This window comes from Oryctolagus cuniculus, chromosome 3 (assembly GCF_964237555.1).
Source record: "Oryctolagus cuniculus chromosome 3, mOryCun1.1, whole genome shotgun sequence".
NCBI lineage: Eukaryota > Metazoa > Chordata > Mammalia > Lagomorpha > Leporidae > Oryctolagus > Oryctolagus cuniculus.
Window position 1 is genome coordinate 20,519,271 of NC_091434.1, and position 22,330 is coordinate 20,541,600.

At 48.7% G+C, this 22,330-nt stretch overlaps 1 long non-coding RNA gene across 1 annotated transcript in view; it reads right to left on the minus strand.

Annotated features, from left to right (window-relative positions):
- Positions 1-38: 38 nt before the first annotated feature.
- LOC103348881 (uncharacterized) overlaps positions 39-22,330 on the minus strand; it is a 29,931-nt gene continuing 7,639 nt past the window's right edge. The window contains exons 4-6 of the long non-coding RNA XR_011387644.1: positions 21,079-21,309; positions 13,085-13,498; positions 39-49 (exon numbers count right to left, since the gene is read on the minus strand). This is a non-coding gene — a long non-coding RNA (uncharacterized lncRNA). The remainder of the gene's footprint in view (positions 50-13,084; positions 13,499-21,078; positions 21,310-22,330) is intronic.

Here is a 22,330-nt window from a genome sequence, read left to right on the forward strand (position 1 = left end):
ATCACGTATTACATAGCAATCTTAAAGGACCCTGACCCTCAGTAACAGCCTAGAGACAGAGGGAAGGCGGACTTTGAGGGCCCTGTGCACCAGGACGATGGATTCCCCCGAGGGCTGTGCTGCAGATCTTCCTCCGTCTTCTAGAAATATTGCGTAGCCCTTGGGAGGGGGACAGAGTCCCCGTGATAGCTAAGACAGGTCATCTCCACCTCGAAAGGATGAGTCTAGAAGTACGGTGCAGCTTAACTTAAAAGAGAAGTGAAAAGACACTTTCTTGCACACTCAGATCTGCATTGAATGGACGGTGAGTGGATGCCCTACCCACAGAATCACACAGAGTGGGGTAGGAAGATGGCATCCCAGTGCAGAATAACCCACCAGCTACTCAATAGTAAACAGAAGGGCAGGCATGATCACGTTGTAAGCAGGTTTTATTGCAGCCCCCAGGCACTCCCTGAGGAAGCTTCCCAAAGGCAGGCCAGGCAAGGAGTCCTGGAGTTCCCGGCAAGAACCCTGGGACAGGCCGGTGCTATGGCATATCAGGTAAAGCCGCCGCCTGCAATGTCTGCATCCTGTATGGGTGCCGGTTCCAGGCCTGGCTGCTCAGTGCTTGGGCCCCTGCACTCACATGGGAGACAGGGATGAAGCTCTTGGCTCCTGGCTTCAGCCTGGTGGCCCTAGCTGTTGCAGCCATTTGGGGAGTGAACCAGCGGATGGAAGACTTCTCTCTCTGCCTCTGCCTCTGCCTCTGCCTCTGCCTGCCTCTCTCTCTCTCTAAGTCTTTCAGATAAACAAATACATCTTTAAAAAAAAAAAAAAAAGAACCCTGGAACAGCTTCAAGTTCATCCTCCCTGCTCCCTCCTGCCCATTACCCCTCACTGTGCTGATAGCCCTGGTGGTGACCTGTGGCTCTGTGTGGTCATGGCTGCCTCTTACACTGGACACTGGCTGGGGCAAATGTGGTTCCGACACGTGATGGAGGATGAAGCCTCAGATTTCTGATCTGAGCAGGAAACTGCTACGGAAGGAACGCATCCCAGCAGCAGTGCAGGGGACCTGACTTCTGCACGGGCTGTAGAGAGGCGGCTTTTCCACTCCCTGCAAGGTTCTCCCTTGGAGGAAGGGTCGCTAGGAGCTGATGCAGAATTCCAAACACCAGCCGTGGTTGGGCCAGGGAGGTTTGAGGAACCCAGAGGAAATAGGCCTTGGAATCTGAACGCAGACTGTGGCCATCAGGATCACCCCTGGCTCAGTCATTCACTGACACCTGGATGTAAGGGATTCCTCTCCTTAGCCATCAAGGCCAAACATCGTTTCTCTGAAGTTACACATTTCCAGAAGGAAAATTTGGGGGTAGAAAGTCCCACCTGGTTCTTTTGTCCATGCAAGTATTTGGTTTGCAACTTGAATCACCTTGAGATTAGGGGAAAGGCCATGCGAGGCATTTATTGGCTTATAAGACTCCATGGGGTCCAGCTGGACCAGGGGCTAATACTGTTAGTAATTTTCTTTCCCTCTGGATTCTGCTTTCCTTCAAGTCACCTCTTTCTAATCAGTCCCCAGCAGCTCAAGGCCAACTGGCTCAGCAACTTCAGAGAAGGAAGGTGTTTGTCTCCCAGTAGTCCTAGTAAAACTCCAAGGATCGGGTGGCTTGGGTCTCCAGTCCACTCCAATCGCGAGCAGGGTGAGAGCTGACCAGGTCCATGTCGTGAATCTCCCTGTGTGGTTTGGGGGCAGGGTTAACCCATGTCAACCGCATAGGTGGAGACGGTGGAAGAAGCAGTACCCAAAGGCAAATGAAGGTCTTCTTAGCATGAAGCCAGGGGCCCGGTTCTTGGCCAACTGCATCAGAAGTGTTGCCCTCCAGAGAGAGCAGGTGGGACCCAGTCACCTCCACAGTTTCTGTCTAGGTTTTTCTCACAATGGTTTCATCTTGAGCCCACCTGTAGAAAAACCAGGATTCCATGGGTGCGAGGTAGAGCCCTGAGATGATATGCCTGCAGAAATCCCCCAGTGGTTGTGCTGGGCAGATTTGGAAACCAGTAATCGAGGGGACAGTCTTTTCACTTTCCCACTCTCTCCTCTAAGACTGAAGAGTGAGTATTTGTGGAGCTCCAGCTTACACAGTTAGCAAGGCCTTTCTACCAAAAATAGGTCAGCATAAAGAATTATCTTTGGCCTAGCAGTTAAGGTGCCAGTTGGGATCCCTGCATCTCTTATCATAGTGCCTATATTCAAGTCCCCTTCCTCCTAATTCAGATTCTTTTTTCTTTTTAACACTTATTTATTTGAAAGGCAGAGTAGAGAGAGGGAAGGAGGGAGAGGGAGAGGGAGAGAGAAAGTCAGAAAGTTTTCCATCTGCTTGTTCACTCCCCAAATGGCTGCAACGGCTGGAGCTGTGCCGATCCGGAGCCAGGAGCTTCTTCTGGGTCTCCCACGAGGGTGCAGGATTCCAAGCACTTGGGCCATCTTCTACTGCTATCCCAGGTCACAGCAGAGAGCTGGATTGGAAAAGAAGCAGCTGGGACTAGAACCGGTGCCCATATGGGATGCCGGCTCTTCAGGCCAAGGCTTTAACCCACTGCGCCACAGCGCCAGCCCCTGTCTACTTATTTTGAAAGGTAGAGTTCAAAGAGGAAGAGAGAGAGAGAGAGAGAGAGAGAGAGGTCTTCCATCAGATGGTTCACTCCCCAGTTGGCTGCAATGGTCGGAGCTGCACCCATCCAAAGCCAGGAGCCTGGAGTTTCTTCCAGGTCTCCCAGGCGGGTGCAGGGGCCCAAGGATTTGGGCCATCTTCCACTGCATACCCAGGCAATAGCTGAGAGCGGGATAGGAAGTGGAGCAGCTGGGACCTGAACTGGTGCCCATATGGGATGCTGGCACTGCAGGCAGCGGCCTTACCCACTACGCCACAGCGCCGGCCCATAGCCAATATTTTAAATGCGGTGTTTATCCTTTACAAAGATCTCTTTGTTCTCTGCCCACATACGTAGCTATCTGTGTAAGCAAACGTGCGTGTGTGTGCTTGATTGCTACAGAGCAAGTACTAGACCTGCACACGTGGAGACTTAGAGCAGCATCCGCTTGGTAGCTCACGCGCACGGCCAGATTCAGGTGGGCCTGACTCGGTCCTCTGCGTGGGATTTCACATGGCTGAAGCCAAAGGCAGGCCGTGTGTCTGCGGGCTCTGCTCACCAGGAGCGTCAGCAATCCCTCATGTTGCAGGGCTGAGATCCCCGCTTCCTTGCAAGCCATCAGCTGGGGGCACCTCACAGTCCCCGGAGGCTGCCCACACACCTCAGCACTTGGCCCCTCCACCTTCACGTCAGCAGCCTTGCACAGTTTGCCTTCTAAAGTTTACTCCCACTCTGCAGCCCCCAGGAGGAAACCTTTGGTTTGTGAAGGGCTCCTATGAAACGCTGTCGAGGCCCACCTTGCTGACCGCCCTAGTTCAAGGGCAGTTGATTGCTAACTTCAACTGCACCTGCAAACATCCTTTTTGCCAGATAATGGAACCTAATCACAGGAGCACATGGGGGTCAGGAGGCCTCTGGGATTTTATTTATTTGCTTGGGGGAGGGGGTTCCTCTACTGTGAATCATCTGCTCATCTCTCTTACTTATTTTCTACTGACCAATCTATCTTCTTTTTTAAACAGGTATTTATTTGGGAGGCAGAGAGAAAGAGCCCCAGTCCACTGGTTCACTCCCCAGATGTCTGCAGCAGCATGGGCTGGGACAGGGCAGCAGGCAGAACTGAAAACACAACCGGGTCTCCCACTGGGTGGAGGGAACCCAGTTACTGAGCCATCACGGCGGCCTCCCATGATCTGCACTGGCAGGAAGTCGCTGTCAGGAGCCAGAGCCGGAAATCAAACTCAAGATTTCCAATACAGGATGTGGGCATTTTTTAAAATTAAATTTTTTTTGGAAAAAAATTAATTTATTCATTTGAAAGGGTGATGTGGGGGAGAGAGAAAGAGAGAAGTCTTCCATTGTCTGCCTCACTCCTGACATGGCCACAACAGCCAGGTCTGGGCCAGGCTGAAGCCAGGAGCCAGGAACTCCATCTGCCTCCCCATGGGCAGCAGAGGCCCAAGCACTGGGCCATCTTTCACTGCCTTCCTGGCCTCATTAGCAGGGAGCTGGATCAGACTCTGGGCAACCAGGACTCAAACCATGGGCATGAAGAAACAATTCTTCCCTCACATCCAACAGAAAACAAGACCTAAAATTGAGCAGATAAACTCTAAAACTTTGGAGAACCTTCACTGTTTTGGGTTTAAGAGAATATCAATTAGAAACTTGTATTTATCCAAAGATAATTTTTTAAATGAAGTCAACAGAAGCCTGGGAGATGATATAAACTACGTGTAATTAACTAGCGAATGTAGAATTTATAAAGGCATTTTAGGGGGCCACTGCTGTGGTGTAGTAAGTTAAGCCTCTGCCTGTAGAGCCGACACCCTATATGGGAGCCAGTTGGAGTCCAGGCTGCTCCTCTTCTGATCCAGCTCTCTGCTATGGCCTGGGAAAGCAGCGGAGAATGGCCCAAGTGCTTGGGTCCCTGCACCCACATGGGAGACCAGGAAGAAGCACCTGGTTCCTGGCTTCGGATCAGCTCAGCTCCAGCCATTGTGGTCATTTGGGAGTGAACCAACAGATGGAAGACCTCTCTCTCTTCTCTCTCTCTGCCTTTGCCTCTTTGTAACTCTGCCTTTAAAATAAATAAATAAGTATTAAAGAGAGAGAGAGAGAGAGAGAGAGAGAGAGAGAGAGAAGGGGCCAGCGCCGTGGCTCACTTGGTTAATCCTCCGCCAGCGGCGCCGGCATCCCATATGGGCGCAGGGTTCTAGTCCCGATTGCCCCTCTTCCAGTCCAGTCTCTGCTGTGGCCTGGGAGGGCAGTGGAGAATGGCCCAAGTGCTTGGGCTGCTGTACCTGCATGGGAGACCAGAAAGAAGCACCTGGCTCCTGGCTTCAGATCGGCACAGCACCAGCCGTAGCAGCCATTTGTGGAGTAAACCATCAGAAGGAAGAACTTTCTCTCTGCCTCTTTCTCTCACTGTCTATAACTCTACCTGTCAAATCAATAAAAAACACTAAAAAAAGAGAAAAGTAGAAGGCAAAATGGAGGACAATATTAAAACTTGAAATGAAATTTTAAAAGGGCCAAAAAAGGAGTCAAAGAGAAAATGACTAACATTGAAGACATACTGTAACTATAGATCCCTGAAGGAGAAAACAAAGGCAAAGGCAGAGAAGGGACACGGGGGGAAGGCCCTGTGGTGGAGGATTGAGAACCACCAGCAGCAAGGAACTGAGGCCTCCTGCCAGCAGCCGTGTGGATGAGACGCAGTCTGGTCGTCAAAAGACTGCAGGTCCTGCCTTGTGACCTTCACTGCCACCTTGAGGGGGACTGAGCTGGGCCTTGCAGCCAGGCCACTCCCACAGTCCTGGCCTGGAGAGCAATCAACAGTCCTTGCGTAAGCCATTCCGTTGCATACTGATTTTTAAAGGTTTGTTTATTTATTTATACATCTACTTGAAAGGCAAAACCACAAAGAGAGAGAAGAGAGATCTTCTACCCACCGATTCATTCTTCAAATGCCCTTTATAGCAGAGGTGGACCAAGCTGAAGCCAGGAGCCCAGAAGTCCATCCAGGTCTCCCAGGTGGGTGGCAGGGACCAAGCACTGGGACCATCATCTGCTGGCTCCCAGGGTTCATTAGCAGGAAGCTGGATAGGATGTACAGCAGCAGAGACTTGAACCACAAGCTAATATGGCATGTGCCGCATTGCTTGCCCCTAGTTTTGGAGTGATTTTTAAAATTCTATGTATTTATTTATTTCAGAAACAGAGACACACACACACACACAGATGATAGAGAAAGAAAGGAGGGAAGGAAAGAAGAAAGAAAGGAGGCGGGAAGGGAAGGAAGGGAGAGAGGGAAGGAAGGAAAGAAAGAAAAAAAGGAAGGAAGGAAGAACTCTCCGCTGATTCACTTGTCAAATGCCAGCAATGTCCAAGTCTGGCTGGGGGCCGGACACTCGGTCCCATGTAAGTGGCCGGAACCCCATCATTTGAACCATCACTACTGCCTGCCGTGCCTGCCTCAGCCGGGTGTTGGAATGAGTAGCAGAGCTGAGTATCAAACCCAGGTACTCCAGTCTGCGATGCGGGTGTTTTAACCACGAGGCCACAGGCCCATCCCTGGAGTGAGTTTTTTAATGCAGCAGTAGGTAACTGATACAATTGGAATTAGCGTGGGCTGCTTCAAATATTGCTGCTATGCACATCTTGAGATATATCTTGTGGGTGAGTATGTGTGCGTTTCTGTTAGCTATAAACCTAGGAGTTTATACTGAGCTGAAGGAACCATGTTCGGCCTTAAAGGATACTGAATAGCGTTTCCCACAATGCTGATGGCAATTTCCACCCTCAGCAGCAGCATACGGGAGCTTGTATTGCTTACATTTTCCTCAACACTTGGCCTTTTTTTTTTTTAGATTTATTTATTTATTTGAAAGTCAGAGTTACACAGAGAGAAGCAGAGACAGAGAGAGGTCTTCCATCTGATGGTTCACTACCCAGAAGGCTGCAATGGTCGGAACTGCGCTGATCCAAAGCCAGGAGGCAGGAGCTTCTTCCAGGTCTCCCACATGGGTGCAGGAGCCCAAGCACTTAGATCATCTTCCGCTGCTTTCCCAGGCCATAGCAGAGAGCTGGATCAGAGTGGAGCAGTCAGGTCTCGAACCGGCGCCCAAATGGGATGCCGGCACTTCAGGCCAGGGTGTTAACCTACTTCGCCACAGCACCAGCCCCAGTAAATTTTTTTTATATTAGCCATTTTAATGGGCTGTAGTGGAATCTCACTGTGGCTTTAATTTACATTTTTCCTAATGTCTAATAAAGTTTGGTAGTGTTTCAGAAGCTTAATGGCCAGTTAGATGTCTCCATCTATAAAATACTTGTTCAAGTCTTTAATTCATTTAAAGAATAGAGTTGTCTTTTTTTTTCATTGATAAATTATCTTTACAATTCTGGAATTCTTTCTATGTTCTGAGTCCATCCTTTGGTAAATATTTCTTCTCCACACTTTTCCTTTCACTCTGTCAGTTGTGGCTTTTGGTAAACAGAAGTTTTTAATTTTAGTTTAGTCCAGTTTATTAATAATTTTCCATACAGCTTGTGGTTCTACACCCTATTTATTTTTATTTATTTGAAAAACAAGAGTTACAGAGGAGAGGTAGGCCAGGGCTTCAACCCACTGCACCACAGTGTGGGCCCCCTTTGCATCCTTTTTAAGAAATCTTTACATGGCCAGAATTGTGGTATAGTGGGTAAAGCTGCTGCCCAAAATATCAGCATCCCATATGGGTGCAGGTTTGCACCCCAGCTGCTCCACTTAGAATCCAACTCCCTACTAATGGACTAGGAAAAGCAGCAGAAGATGGCCAAAGTGTTTGGGGCCCTGCCACTCACATGGGAGAATCAGAAGAAGCTCCTGGTTCCTGGCTTCGGCCTGGCTCAGCTCTGGCCATCACAGCCATCTAGGGAGTGAACCAGCAGATGGAAGGTCTCTGTCTCTCCCTCCCTCTCTGTAACTCTTTCAAATAAATAAATAAATCTTTAAAAAGAGAGAAATCTTTGCCTACTTAAAGTCATGAAACTATTTTCCTAGGTTATTTAACTCTGCCTTTGGAATAAACAAACATATCTTTTAAGAAAAGGAGAAGGAGGTTCATTCAGTCTTCAGCCCATTTAGAACGAAATTTGCTGTATGGAGTGTGCGGCAGAGAGAAAATTTACAGATTACTCCACCACTATTTATTTTTATTTTTTCTTATTCATCCCAAATGGGATGCCAGTGTTGCAAGTGGCAGTTTAATTTGCTGCTCCACAATGCCAGCCCTTAATGTGGGCTGAGCTACACATCTGCTGCTTATCTTCTGTTTTTATCCCTAAAATTTCTTTTTTTTTTTTTTAAGATTTATTTATTTGAGAAGCAGAGCTATGGACAGAGAGAGGGAGACAGGAGCCAGGAGCTTCTTCCAGGTCTCCCACAGGGGAGGCCCAAGGACTTGGACCATCTTCCACTGCTTCCCCAGCCCATAGCAGAGAGCTGGATCGGAAGTGGAGCAGCTGGGACTTGAACCGGTGCCCATCTGGGATGCCGGCACTGCAGGCCGCGGCTTTACCTGCTACGCCACAGTGCCCGCCCCTCTACTCCTCGTAAGGCATTATCTGCCATGTTAATTCACTCCAGTGTTCTTCCAATTTAGTCTTCCTTGTTAAAATTGCTTTTCCTTTCCTTTTTTTTTTTTTTTAAGATTTATTTATTTATTTGAAAGGCAGAGTTACAGAGAGAAAGAGACAGAGAAAGAGAGAGGGAGAAGGAGAGCGAGAGGGAGAGGGAGGGGATTGGGGAGGGAGAGGGAGAATTTCCATCTGCTGGTTCACCCCCCCCCCCCCCAGATGGCCTCAACAGCCAGGGCTGGGCCAGGCCAAAGCCAGGAGCCAGGAGCTCCATCCAGGTCTCCATGTGGGTGCAGGGGCCCAAGCACTTGGACCATCCTCCACTGCTTTCCCAGGCCATAGCAGAGAGCTGGATCTCAAGTGGAGCAGCAGGGACTCAAACCAGCACCCATATGGGAGACGGGCACCACAGGCAGCTACACCACAGCACCAGCTTTTCTTTTCGTGTCAAATTTTTTTTCTGATTTCTATCACTACATTTCAGAGTTTTTCAAATCTGATCTGTGTTGTTCTTTCATGTCTTGTGTTATTCTTAACATCTCTCATATTTGTTTAAAACCGTCAGGGTTAGTTGTTATCTCTTCTGTGAGCATGCTTTCTTTGCTATGGATAGTGTTTCCTTATTCTCTTATAATAACTGCACATGGACCTTGGACTCGAGATTTTCCTGTTGCTTTTTAGATTACTTTTTTATTTATTTAACTTATTTGAGAGGGAGAGAGAGAAAGAGAGAAAGAGAGGTGTCTCCCATTCACTGGTTCACTTCCCAAATGCCCACAGAGTCAGGGCTGGACCAGGCTTGAGCCAGCAGCCAGAAACTCAATCCAGTCTCCCACATGGGTGAAAAGGACCCAACCACTTGAGAATCACCTACTGCCTCCCAGGTGTCCATCAACAGGAAGCTGGGACTCAAATCTAAGCATTCAAATATGGGATGAAGCATCCCAAGCGGTGTCTTACATGCTACACCAAATGCCAGCCTATCACTTACTTTTACATGAGATTGACTTTTCTGAACTTTGAGCACAGCTGTGGTTCAGGGTACTTTTTTTTTTTTAAAGATTTATTTGTTTTTTGAAAGGCAAAGTTACAGAGAGGCAGAGAAAGAGAGAGATAGGTCTTCCATCTGCTAGTTCACTCCCAAATGGCCAGAATGGCTGGAGCTGCGCCTATCTGAAGCCAGGAGCCAGGAGCTTCCTCTGGGTCTCCCACGTGGGTGCAGGGGCCCAAGGACTTGGGTCATCTTCCACTGCTTTCCCAGGCCATAGCAGACAGCTGGATGGGAAGAGGAGCAGCCATATGGGATGCCGGCACTGCAGGCTACTACACAGCACCAGCCCCCAGGGTTCCTCTTCTAACTTAGAGAATTCCCCCTGCTGTTACTTCCATCTGCTAATAAACAGAGCAGCTTTCTGAGATTTCTTAGCTCTACTTCCCTCCCCAGGCCTTGGCTCTTCTTTATCTTTGCTGTCCAATACCAATGCCTAGACCATGCAGGTCTTGCCTTGTCCTTATGTGGGGGTCTTCAGAAAGTTCAGGGAAAATGTGTACCTTCAAAGAATTGCACTGGAGCTGGTGCTGTGATGTAGTAGGTTAAGCCTCTGCCTGCAGCACTGGCATCCCCTATGAGTGCCAGTTCAAGTCCCAACCACTCCACTTCCAGTCCAGCTCCCTAATAATGAGCCTGGAAAAGCAGCAGAAGATGGCCCAAGGCTTGAGCCCCTGCATCCGTGTGGGAGATCTGGAAGAAGCTCCTGGCTCCTGGCTTCCGAAAGGTGCAGCTCTGGCCATTGAGGACAACTGGGGAGTGAACCAGCAGGAGGAAGACCTCTCTCTCTCTCTCTCTCTCTCTCTCTCTCTCTCTGCCTCTCCTTCTGTAACTCTTTAAAATAAATAAATAAATTCTTTTTAAAAAAGAAAAAGTCAGAGTAGCTGTAATTGTGCACCTGTTGAACAACTATTTAACTCATTGCCAGCTCCTCCTCGAGAATGTAAGTCCATAAAAGTGAGATCACTTCAGTTTTGCTGCCGTATCTCCAGGACCCAGCAGAGTACAGGGACAAGTATTTATGGTTCCTGGATGAACGGACAAGTGAGTCCTTAAAATTTAGGACAAGTGAGTCCTAAAAACCCACATGGGAGACCTGGAGGAAGCTCCTGGCTCTTGATCAGCCCAACTCCAGCTGTTGTGGATATTGGGGAATGAACCGGTGGATGGAGGATCTCTCTCTCTCTCTCTCTCTCTCTCTCTCTCTCTGCCTCTGTCTCTGCCTCTGCCTCTCAAATAAATAAATAAATATTGAAAAGAAAAAACTGTACAGGATACTAAGAGGACAATATGGGCTGTGTGGCAAGGTCTGAGACCATATGGTTGAATGCAAAGCATTCTCAGATTCACAGTCAGTGCAGCAAGTCTAGATTATCTGGGTCCTCCTTAGGCAGAGTGGGTGGTTCAAGTTCTATATTATAAGGTTTGATTCTGGCGTCTGTGGCATTGTCCTCCTGTGCCCTGACTGCAAATAACATCGTGCCAGGCTTTTAAGCTTGTGCTCTGATGAGGTTGTATGTTAAAAAGAAGCCAGGGGGCCAGCACTGTAGTGTAGCAGGTAAAGCCACTACCTGCAGTGCCAGCATCCCTCGGGCCCCTGTACCCACGGGGGAAACTCGGAAGAAGCTCCTGGCTCCTGGCTTCGGATCAGCGCAGCTCTGGCCATTGCGGCCAACTGGGGAGTTACAAGTGGATGGAAGACCTCTCTCTCTCTGTCTCTCCTTCTCTCTCTCTGTAACTATTACTTTAAAATAAATTAAAAAAAAAAAAAGAAGCCAGACAAATTGTATCTCTTCCCTTGTTGCGTGGTGTGTGAGCAGCCGCTGCTCTGCAGTTCCCAGCGAGGGACACCAAGAGGGGGAAGCATCTGGGGTGCCCACTAGAGTCACCATGGGGCAAACAGGAGAATCCCACAAGTCCAAGAGCTCACTCCTTCTTATGCATTATTCTGGGTCTATACACAGAGGCGACCCCAGACCCCAGGACCGCACAAACCTTCAGCTGCTCTGACCACGGCGGCACCAGGGGGCTGTGCTGACCACAGGTGGATGAGGCTCCTGCGCTTCCTCGTTGCTCTCCTGCCTGGGTTATCTGAAGATGCTTATTTCTCCCATCACCAAAGTGTTCGCTCTGACCCATTCCCGAGAGCTGTGGGAGCTTGGATTCGGGAAACACAGAGCAGCCCATCTCCCGGCTCGTGTCCCTGCCCCACATCCAGTCCGTGGCTGCCCCTCCTGCCTGCCAGGTGCCCCTGCTTGGATGAGGCCCAAAAATGTCCCATGGACTCACCCATGCCTTTGCCCCATGAACTCTCAGGGAAAGCGAGGTCACCCCCAACCCCAGAGATTCTGTCTTCTTTTTATTTATTTATTTACTCTTAGGCAGAAGGCCCTAACTATCAGAGCTCAAAAGTGCAAAGGGCTTCAGTTATCGCATGTTGTTTGCCAATATTTATCTATTTATTTGAAAGGTAGACAGAGATCGCTCATCCACTGGTTCATCCTCCAAATGTCCCCAATAGCTGGGGTTGGTCCAGCTCAAAGCCAGGTGCCAAGAATTCAATCCAGATCTCTCACATGGGTGGCAGGGACCCACGTACTTGAGCCAACGCCTGCTGTCTCCCAGGGTGCACATTAAAAGGAAGCTGGAATTGGAAGCAGAACCAAGACTAAAATCCAGGTACTCTGATATGGGATGTGGTCATCCAAAGCAGTATCTTAAAAAAAAAGAAAAGATTTATAGGGTCATTGCTGTATCATGGTGGGCTATGCCTCTGCCTGTGGCACGTGGGAGACCCAGAAGAAGTTCCTGGCTCCTGGCTTCAGATCAGCTCAGCTCCTGCCATTGCGACCATTTTGGGGGTGAACCAGTGGATGGAAGACCTTTCTCTCTGTTTCTCCCTTTCTGTGTGCCTCTCAAATAAATAAATAATTTTAAAAAAGATTTATTGACTGATTGATTTAAAAGGCAGAGCATCAGAGAAGGAGAGATAAATGATAGATAACATAGATATATAGATGGTAGAAAGATGATAGACAACATAATATATAGATGATAGAAGATAGATATATAGATAATTAGATAGATAGATGATAAAAAATATATTTCCATCTCCTGGTTCACCCTTCAAATGGCTACAGCAGCCAAGATTGAGCCAGGTCAAAGCCAGGAGTCAGGCACTCTATTCTGGTCTCCCATGTGAGTGGCAGGTGCCCAAGTTCTCAAGACATCATCTGCTGCTTCCCAGGTACATTAGCAGGGATCTGGGCTGGAAGCAGAGTAGCTGGGAGCAGGTCAGCACTCTGATATGGATTCTGCCATTCCAAGCAGTGGTTTAACCCACTTCACCACAACATTCCCCTCTGGCCAAGTAGTATCTCAACCATTAAGCCAAATGCCCACTTGAAACTCTGTCATCTTACCTTCTCCTGCTGGAGCCAGTGCTATGGTACAGTGGGTTAAAGCCCCTGTCTGCAGCACCAGCATCCCATAGGAGCGCCGGTTCGAGTTCCAGCTGCTCCACTTCCTATCCAGCTCTCTGCTATGGCCTGGGAAAGCAGTAGAAAATGGCCCAAGTCATTGGGCTCCTGCACATGCATGGGAGACTAGAGGAAGCTCCTAGCTCCTGGCTTCACACCAGCGCAGGTCTGGCTGTTGTGGCCATCTAGGGAGTGGACCAGAGGATAGAAGACTTTTCTCTCTCTCTCTCTCTCTCTGTTCTGCCTCTCAGTAACTCTTCCAAATAAATAAATAATTTTTTTTTAAAAAAGTAGCTACTGCTGATATACACTCTCCTTACTGAATTCATTTTGTGCACATTATAAACAATATATGATAGAGGAATCCAGAGTGTTGAAATTGTTTTTAAAAAGACTAGAAGAGGGCCGGCGCCACGGCTCACTAAGCTAATCCTCCGCCTTGCGGCACCGGCACACCGAGTTCTAGTCCCGGTCAGGGTGCCGGATTCTGTCCCAGTTGCCCCTCTTCCAGGCCAGCTCTCTGCTGTGGCCAGAGAGTGCAGTGGAGGATGGCCCAAGTCCTTGGGCCCTGCACCCCATGGGAGACCAGGAGAAGTACCTTGCTCTTGCCATCGGATCAGTGCAGTGCGCCGGCCGGGGCGGCCATTGGAGGGTGAACCAACGGCAAAGGAAGACCTTTCTCTCTGTCTCTCTCTCTCACTGTCCACTCTGCCTGTCAAAAAAATTTAAATAAAAAATAAATAAAAATAAAAAAATAAAAAATATTAGAAGATAGCTAACATAGAAGATAGCAGGAGGTTGGCTCTCTGGAGGAAAGGGATATAATTGTAAGGGCCTATAGGGTATAGGACACTTTCATAATAGTTGCTTCTTTTTAAAAATTAATTATGTATTTATTTGAAAGGCAGAGAGAGAGAGAGAGAGAGAGATCTTTCATCTACCAGTTCACTCCCCAGATGGCCACAACAGCTAGGGCTGGAACAAGCTGAAGCCAGGAGCCTGGCACCCAATCTGGGTCCCCCGTGTGGGTGGCAAGGACACATCTACTGAGCCATCACCTGTTGCCGTGCAAGCTGCAAATGAACAGGGAGCTGGATTGGAAGCAGAGCTTGACTCAGGGACTTGATATGGGATGTGCACATCCCAGGTGGCAACTTAACCCACAGGCCAAACACCCAGCCCAATATTTGTTTCTTAACCTGAGTAGTGTGAACACAGATGTTTATGAACTACAGATATTTAAACTGTACATATATATTTAATACACTTAAGTGTACATGATGCATTTCATACTTTTTCCTTTTTTTTAAGATTTATTTATTTATCTGAAAGGCAGAGTTACAGAGAGGCAGAGGCAGAGAGAGATCTTCCATCCTTTGGTTCATTCCCCAAATGGCTGCCAACGGGCTGGAGCTGGGCCCATCCAAAGCCAGGAGCCAGGAGCTTCTTCCAGGATTCCTATGAGGGTGCAGGGGCCCAAGGACTTTGGCCATCTTCTGCTGCTTTCCCAGGCACATTAGCAGGGAGCTGGACTGGAAATGGAGCAGGACTCAAACCAACACCCATATGGGATGCTGGCACTGCAGGCAGTGACTTTACCAGCTATGCCACAGTGCCAGCCCCCATAATTTTTCTATAAAGAAAAATATTGTAAAAGAAGAAGGAGGGGAAGGAAGGAGAGAGGGAAGGAAAGAGAGAGAAAAAGGAAGGGAGTAAGAGAGGGAAGGAAAGATAGAGAAAAAGGAAGGGAGGGAGAGAGAGAGAGAAAGAGAGGACTGGACTATTTAACAGGAAAGATTGTATCAATATGCAATCCCACGTGTAGCTGGCGTTATCCAGCCTCCAGAACAATCATCTCAACAGTTACTCAGTGGATTCGCTGATTTCATTTAGGAAATGTGCAGTTAATTCATGGTCAAATCAAACATTATAAGCTACTTTCCTGTGAATCCCTCCCAAACCCAGATTATCTACGTCACAGTTACAGGGGACAGAATTTTCCGGGGACTCCTGGCTCCCTTGTTGGGACAAGAAGTGGGGCAACCATACGTCAGGCCGGGATATGAGCCAGTTCTTTCATTTCATCTTAAAACTGGCTCTATCCAAAAGAAAAGGGGGCAGGCACTGTGGCACGGTAGGCTAAGCCGCCGCTTGGGTTGCCCACATCCCATATCAGAGTTTGAGTCCCAGCTACTTGGCTTTGCAGCCAGCTTCCTCTAATATAGTTGGGAGGCAGCAGAAGACGAGCTAAGTCCTGGGTTCCTACCACCCATGTGGGAAGCCTGGATGGAGTTCCTGGCTTCTGGTTTCAGCCTGGCCCAGCCCCAGCTATTACAGGGATTTGGGTAATGCACCAGCAGACAATATCTGTTTATTATCCCTCTCTCTCTCCCTCTCTCCTTTCAAATAAATAAATCTTTCTTAAAAACTCAAAACAAAGAAAAATATTAACTCTACCACCTATAGGACTCATTATTTCAAGTAAGAGATGCTCTCGCTGACCAGTAACACAAACTGTCGCTCCCTTAGCACCAGGATTCTCAATTTTGAATTATTTTCAACCGTTGCTAGACAAAAGCCTCGAAACAAATGGTACCCCCCACCCCAACGCCAAAGCTTAGAATCCATGGTATGTCCACTGCTCCTTCCCAAGGCAGTTTCTTAAACATGGATCTCCATCTCCATGCTGTTTGTACACTACTCAACCTTGCCCTCCACACTCCTCCCCAGGATCGGGCACCTACCCAGTGGGGACAGTCTAGCAGGGGGCCAGTGGCCTGTGCACAATTACTAAGTCAACAAGCAGAGGCTGTGAGGTGGCCCACACAGGACACCGACCAAAGGGACGGTGTCTGAACTGAACCAACCAGATTCTCTTTCTTGTGGAGCTGGAAGTGATATGAGAGGTGGGAAGGTGATGACAGGGGAGGAACTGAGCGAACGCACAGAGAGGTGGCAGGTAGAAGACGCCGTGAGGCTGTGACAAAGCAGAAGCTCCGAGTAAGCAAAACCAATGAACAGGCAAACAGCATTTGGAGAAGAGGGTGAATGGGGGACAAAGTCTGCCAGCAGGAAGATAAGAGAAAGACCCTACTGCTGAGTAGCCATCATGGCGGGGAGGTTGGAAGCTCTTAGGAAGGGCTGGAGAGGACAACACAGCCCAGTCACAAGTTCTATCTCCACACCTAAACCACTGTTTAGTTCTCAAATTATGTCCCAGGCTGTGTAAGGATTAGCTATCCTGTGTCACTGATGAAATGTATGCTACCTCTTTGCCTTGGAATAAACTGCTACCATCATAGCAAGCCTTTGTGTTTGGGGGGAGGGGGGAGGATCTTGCCTTGTCATGGGTTAAGCCACCACTTTCAATGCCCACATCCCATACTGGAAGCGCTGGTTGGAGCCTCAGCTTCTCCGTTTCCCATCTAGCTCCCTGCTGATATTCCTGGAAAAGCAGCAAAAGATGGCTCAAGTGCTTGAATCCCTGAACCCATGTGGGAGACCCAGAAGAAACTCCTGGCTCCTGGCTTCAGCCTGTTGGAACCCTAGCCATTGTGGCCATTTGGAGAATGAACCAGTGAATGGATGCTCGCTCGCTCTCTCTCTCTCTCTCTGCCTTTCAAATTAAAAAAAAAAAACTCTAAAACAAAGAAGGGGGATCATAGGAAGGATATGCCTGTCATTGAGCCATCTCACAGATGTAGGAGGCGCTGCACTAGGTGTGGGAGTCTCTGGGAGTCTGGCCTAGAGGAAGGGCACATGTTATAGAGCAGTGTGACAAGTGATGCCACAGAGGGTCACCTGGGGGCACAGGTGGAGGTACAGGCTCAGAAAGCATGCCAGGGGAGTGGGCAGGAGCTGAGACGGGCCCCAAATGACTGGCTGTGTTTAGGGAGCCATCCTAGGTACACAGAGAGAACCAGGCATGTGGGAAAGACGGAAACGGGCACAGGAGCTCTGCTATGATGGAGCGCTTGGATCACAGCAGCCTCCACTGAAAACAAACACGAAAGCGAGGTGAGCAGCACCCCGCGGTCTGCCTCCCTGCCTCCGGCTCCAGCAGGGCTTGCACGAGCAGCCCCGGGAGCCCTGCCCGGCAGCCTCCTCTGCCCTCCACTCTCCACTCCAGCCCCGCCTCCAGAACCTCCATCTCAGCCACCTCCATGCAGACCAGCCCACACCCTCCCTATCTCTGATCCGCCAGGAGCTTTCCCCGGTTCCTCAGAATTATTCCCCCCAAAGTGGCGGCCACCCTCCACCCAGGGACAGTTTATATCTCTCTCCCTGGGCTTCTACCTGGATGGCCACCACGCAGCTCCGGAGGGTGTGGGCCACTGCCTCCAGGGAGGCCAGGCGAATGTCCCTCCCCAATGCCCCCTTGCAGCACGACTGGGAGCCTGTGTTTTAGTCACCCTGGAGCCTTCTCTCAAGCCTTGGAACAAATGGAAGTAAGCTCTTTTCAGGGGAAAAACAAAACAAAAACCTGGATAAGATATTAAATCACAGTTGTTGGACAACACACAAGAGCAACCAAGGCAAGCAGGGCCTGGAAGGCCAAGTTCCCAGGGAGACACGTAGACAGAACGGAAAGCACCAGAAAGGGTAAGCTTGCAGGTAAACGTCAATAATAACTATTAAGGCAGACTCTGGGAGGCTGTAAATGTTGGCTCAAGTAGTTGGGTCCCTGCCAGCCACCTGGGAGACCTGCACTGAGTTCCTAACTCATAGCTCCCAGCTTTGGCACAGCCCAGTTCCAGCCTCTGGGAAATCTGGGGTGGAAACAAGTAAATAATCTGTCTCTCCCCCCACCCCACTGCCCACCATCAAAAAAAAAAAAAAGTAAAAGAATAGAAAAAAAAAAAATATATATATATAGTACTATAATAAAAGAATTCCCAGGGCCAGCATTTTGGCACAACAAGTTAACTCACTGCTTGGGATGCCAGTATCCCATATCAGAGTACCAGTTTGATTTGGGTTCTGGCAGCTCCACTTCCAATCCAGCTTCCTGCTAATGTACCTGAGAAGGCAGTGCAGGATGGCCCAGGTGATTGGCCTCTGCACCCACATGGGAGATCAGGATGGAATTCTGGGCTCCTGGCTTTGTTGTAGCCATTGGGGGGGGGGGGGTGAACCAGAGGATGGATGGATGCTCACTCGCTCTCTCTCTCTCTCTCCTTCTCTCTCCTTCTCCCTCTCTCCCTCTCTGTCATTCTCCCATTCAAATGATTCTTATAAAAAATATAAAGAGTTCTGGAACGGCTATTTATAATGGACAAAATAGATTTCAGAGAAAACAAATACAATCAGGAATAAAGAAGGGAATTTTACAATGACAAAGAGATGAATTCATCAAAAAATATAATTATATGCATTGTGGCATAGCAGGTAAAGTCTCTACCTGAGACACAGGCATCCCATATGGGCTCAAGTTTGAGTCCCGGCTATTCCACTTCAGATACAGCTCCCTGTAATTCACCTGGAAAAGCAGAGGAGGATGGCCCAAGTCCTTGGTCCCCTACACCCATGTGGGAGATCTGGAAGAAACTCCTGGCTCCTGGCTTCACCTGGCCCAGCCCTGGCCATTGTGCCATTTGGAGAGTGAACCAGTAGATAGAAAATCTTTCTCTCTCTGTCTCTTCCTATCTCTCTCTGTAACCCTACCTTTCAATAAATAAAATAAGTCTTTAAAAAATGGATATAAATCTAAATGTTTATGCTTCTAAAACCAGTTTCATAACTCATGATGCAAAAACTTATAGGACTCAAGGAGAAACAGACAAATCTGCAATTATATTTAGAGATTTCTGTATCCCTCTCTCAATAATTGATGGGTACAAGTAGACAGAAACTCATAATGCCATGGAAGATAGGAATGACCCTATCAGCCAGCTTTGAAGTTAGAAAGTATTTTAAGTTAATAAAAATGAAAACTCAGGGGAGCTGGCATTTAGCTAACAGTTAAGGCACCACGTCCCACATCAGAATGCTGGCGTTCAAGGCCTAGCTCCCTTCCCAGTTCCAGGTTTCTGCAAATGCGGACCCTTGGAAGCAGCAGTTAATGGCTACAGTAGCTGGGTTTCTGCCACATGGTGAGAGACCTAGCCATATGACCTAGCCATAACCACTGTGGGCATGTGGGGAGTGAACCAGTAGGAGGGAGTCAGTCTCTCTCTCTGTCTCTCTCTCTCTCTCTCGCTCACCTTCAAATATATACATAAAAACTTTTTTGAAAATTAAAAAATACGACACATCAAAATTTGTGGAATGTTAATAGCAGTACTTAAGAGAAATGCTTGCCTAGCACCTAGAACCTATATTAAGAAAGAAGAGCCAAACAAGTAGAATTGACTTTCAGTTTAAAAGATTAGGAAAAATGGTGCCGGCACTGTGGCGTAGCAGGTAAAGCCGTGGCCTGTAGTGCGGGCACTACAGTCTCAGCTGCTCCACTTCCGATCCAGCTCTCAGCTATGGCCTGGGAAAGCAGAAGATGGCTCAAGTCCTTGGGCCCCTGTACCCACATGGGAGACCTGGAAGGAGCTCCTGGCTCCTGACCTCAGATTGGCCCAGCTCCAGCCATTGCAACCATTTAGGGAGTGAACCATCAGAGGGAAGACAATCTCTACCCCCCCACCCCCCCACCCACGCTGTTACACTGCCTTTCAAATAATTAAATAGATCTGTGGGGAGCAACTCGGACTAGACTAAGTTACTGGAATTAAGACTTATTCTATGCATCTGCTCTCCCACAATATGGCGCTGAGAAGGGAGTAACAACTTCTATGCAGCTGCCTCTCGCCAACTTGAGTGATGACCTGCAGGAGCTGATCCTGCTCCTGATTGGAGGAGAGCAGCATACTCGGCGTGTGGGTAGCAGAGTTGGGATTGGTGGAAGAGGACTATAAAGGAGGAGAGAGACAACATGCACCAGGAACACCTGAGGAACATCTGAGCAGCCCCTGAGAGAGCCAGCCCGCGGTGTGCCACTCCCCCGCGGAAGTGGGGAAAGTGGCAGGGGGAACCGCCCTTCCACGGAGGTGGAAGGGTCGTAGCCAACCCGGGAAGAACCAGCAGCAAACCCGGGGAGGGCAGAGCAGACAAAAGAACAGCGCAGGGTCCTGTGTCGTTCCTCCGCGAAGAGGGGGAGCGACAGATCTTTTTTTAAAAAAGTGAAAATGCATTCAAATAGTTTCAATTGATTATAAATTCAGCCAAAATTTTTTAAAAGCAATAGAGCAACCCAAAGAAACCAAAAGTTGTTTCTTAGACACAATCCTTGAAATCTATTCATCACCAAAGTTTTCTAAGAAGGAACAGAAGACCAGAGTCTCTCTACAGCTATTAAAGAACTTGAACGTGGGGGGTGGATGCTGTGGCCCAGCAGGTTACACCACCCCTTGGGACACTCACATCAGAGTGCCTGGTTCAAGTTCTGGCACTCGGTGCTTCCAATCAGCTTCCTGCGCACGCACCTGGGAAGCAGCAGATGATCGCCCATGAACTTGGGTTCCTGATACCAGTGTGGGGGACCCCAATGGAGTTCCTGGATCCTGACTTCCATCTGGTTTGCCGCAGATTGGGGGTGAACCAGCAGTTGGAAGATTCTCATTCTGTCTCTCCCTCTCTCACTGGAACTCTTACAAATAAATATATGTTTGGGAATGAACCAGCTGATGGAAGACTTCTCTCTGCCTCTGCCTCTCTGTAACTTGGCCCTTAAAATAAATAAATAAAAATTAAAAATAAAAATAATTAACAATCATTATCCACATTCTCTTTGCTTCCATTACCCAAGCTTTCATTGATATATTATTTAAACTGATGACTCTTTTTTTTTTTAAAGATTTTATTTATTTATTTGAGAGTTAGAGTTACAGACACAGATACAATGACCAGAGCTGTGCTGATCTGAAGCCAGGAGCCAGGGGCCTCTTCCAGATCTCCCATGCATGTGCAGGGGCCCAAGTGCTTGGGCCATCTTCTACGGCTTTCCCAGGCCACAGCAGAGCTGGAAGTGGGGCAGCCGGGACTGGAACCAGTGATCATATGGGATGCCGGCACTGCAGGTAGTAGCTTTACTCACTACGCCACAGCACCAGCCCCAACCCATTTTTTTTTAAATAAGCAAATTATTTAAATAGATGGTCATCCAAAGAGGGCATCCAAACAAGCACGTGAAAAGATGCTCAACTTCCTTTGCTTCAGGCTTCACACCCAGCTGGCTGCTTACAATAATTTTTAAAAGATGGAAAATAACAAGTGTCAGAGAGCAAATTAGTTTGCTAAACCTACCGTAACAAAGCAGCACCAACTGAGCGGCTGATTTACTTAGTGTTCCATGGTTCCGGAGGCTGAAGTCCAAGATCAAAGTGTCCGCAGGGCTGCACTGCCTCTGAAGGCACAGGGCAGGGTCTCCTCTGGGCCTCTCTCCAAGCTTCTGCTGATTCCTCGGCTGGTGGCAGCTGCTGGAGCTCAGCAAATGAGCGTCCAGACAATGGCACCGTGGCTGCTGAGTGCTTTGAACTGAAAGAGAGTGTTAGGCGTCAGAAAGTTAAGTCTCTCCCTGACTTTCTCCTGCCCCTCTTCATTCTATCCTCAAGGCAAGCCACAGACACTAGAATTCCTCTTCCCAAGGTGTGTTACAGAAACTAGACCCCCTTTTCCCCAAAGCAAGCCATAATGCCTAAAAATATCACTCAGACCGTCCCCACCTCCTTTATCTGTGTGACAGCTGGCCATAAAGAAATTAAGACCCTCATTCCAGAGGAGTCCTGACCTATACCTGGGAGGAGAAAATGCTGTAACAGGCGGCCAGGGAGAACCTGGACAGACATGCATTAGCTCAGATCCTTTTCATCCAATCATATTTCCACCTGTTGTCCCTACTTCCTCAACTTAACCCTAAAATTAGATAGCTTTTTCCTCTGTATCTTTGAGTCTTCATTCCGAAGGCTCCTATGTCGTGTAAAAATACGTTATGCTTTTCTCTTGTTAACTTTTTTTTTTTTTGACAGGCAGAGTGGACAGTGAGAGAGAGAGAGAGAGAGAGAGAGAAAAGTCTTCCTTTGCTGTTGGTTCACCCTCCAATGGCCGCCGCGGCTGGCGCGCTGCGGCCGGCACACCGCGCTGATCCGATGGCAGGAGCCAGGCACTTATCCTGGTCTCCCATGGGGTGCAGGGCCCAAGGACTTGGGCCATCCTCCACTGCACTCCCGGGCCACAGCAGAGAGCTGGCCTGGAAGAGGGGCAACCGGGACAGAATCCGGCACCCCGACCGGGACTAGAACCCAGTGTGCCAGCGCCACAAGGTGGAAGATTAGCCTAGTGAGCAGCGGCGCCGGCCTCTTGTTAACTTCTTATTGTGGGTGTGTGCTGTGATCCTTTGGATGGCTGAGAGAAGAGTCTCATCATCTCTTTCCTGCCCTGCACAGTGTAACTTCCTCCTTCAGATGGCCTTCTTCCTGCACGCCCCTCTGCATCCAAACTTCCCCTCTTTAGAAAGGACACAGTCATGGGGCTGGCATTGTGGCATAATGGGTTAAGC